Here is a 1,567-nt window from a genome sequence, read left to right as displayed (position 1 = left end):
ATGCAAAGGGGCGCACGACTTCTATAATTATACTGTTGCAAAATCGAAACCCTTGTGCATTTTTTCAGACAGAATAAGCTAAAATGAGCCAGAAGTTAGATTTGACACATGGTGGTTCGTCGTAAGGGCCATTCCACACAAATTTACGTAGCCGCATGACATATGCATAAAGAAAATCATCCAATCGTAGTTTACGCTTGGCTTTATGACAGAAATGTGATTAGATAATTTTCTTTATGCATATGGTTATGTGGCTCTGCAAGTTTGTGTGCAATGGCCCTAACAACAAAATAGCGTAAAAAGCATAAAGTGACTAGACAGAACTGATGTTCAAGTGAAATGATATAATTGGTCGACGCAAGTTACGCTTACACAAGTTACGCCGCATGTGAGGGCACCCTTAGGGTGCCGAAACATGATAGAACCACTATGCGTCGAATCTAATTTCTGGCTCATTTTAGCTTATTCTGCCTGAAAAAATGCACAAGGGTTTCGATTTTGCAACAGTACAATTATAAAAGTCGTGCGCCCCTTTGCATCGCGTGAAAAGTCGAAACCCATGTGGAACAGTACCTCATTTTGCCTCTGTGATGGATTTCCTAACCTCAATAGTCATCAACTTTAACGCTTAATATCTAAGATCACAAGACAGAACGACGTTTTTTTTGTCTGATTCATTTATTTCATGCAAAAACGCGTCGAATAAGCCTAAGAATGGTCTCACAAAATTTTCCGATTTTAATCATTTATTCGATCATCCGCTCATATATACGCGACGGAAAGGTTCCCCATGAGGCGTACTTTTTGAGATGCGTAGATTACGAAAACCAATCGTAAATTCATTTAGCAGTTTTGTTAGAGTGTACAACAGAAATTCTAATCAGCAATTGGTTGCATTAGTTCCGCATTTCTCTAATCTTCCGTGAAATACGCTCAATGTGAATGCGGGCTTTCAGAATGGCGTATTCTAGTAAATAAAAATAACGTATTCTAGTAAATTACTAGAATACGCAGGTTACGCCGCATGTGACGGCACCCTTAGGGTGCTTACCTATGCAGCGAAATAGCGTAACGCGGAATAAGAGCAGAACCAATCACAAGCGTTCCGCACCAATTGCAGTTGGCGCGGAACGCTTGTGATTGGTTCTGCTCTCGTTCCGCGTTACGCTATTCCGTTGCATGGGTAAGCACCCTTAAAGGATCATCTACAATAGGGATCCGTAACCGTAACGTAACCGTAATGGTACGTTAATGGTACGTTTCCACTGAGCGCGTCACCCTTCGCGTCGTCTATCGCGTCACGACGCGACGCGAAAGAGAGAAAGAGTGAAGTTTATATATGTACACAACCTCTCTCTTTCTCCCTTTCGCGTCGCATCGTACGCGATGGACAATGCAACGCGTGACGCGCTCAGTGGAAACGTACCATTACGGTTACGTTATTAGTCCAGTCGTCAAAGACGAAAATGCCACTCAACCTTTAAAAATCATACGAACAAGCTGAATTTTGCTGCGAATGTCAATTTTGGGACCCCAAAAAAGATGCAAAAAAGTTTGCCACTCCTAC

This window comes from Trachymyrmex cornetzi, unplaced genomic scaffold (assembly GCF_001594075.2).
Source record: "Trachymyrmex cornetzi isolate Tcor2-1 unplaced genomic scaffold, Tcor1.1 scaffold604, whole genome shotgun sequence".
NCBI lineage: Eukaryota > Metazoa > Arthropoda > Insecta > Hymenoptera > Formicidae > Trachymyrmex > Trachymyrmex cornetzi.
Note: the sequence above shows the minus strand (reverse complement) of the source record.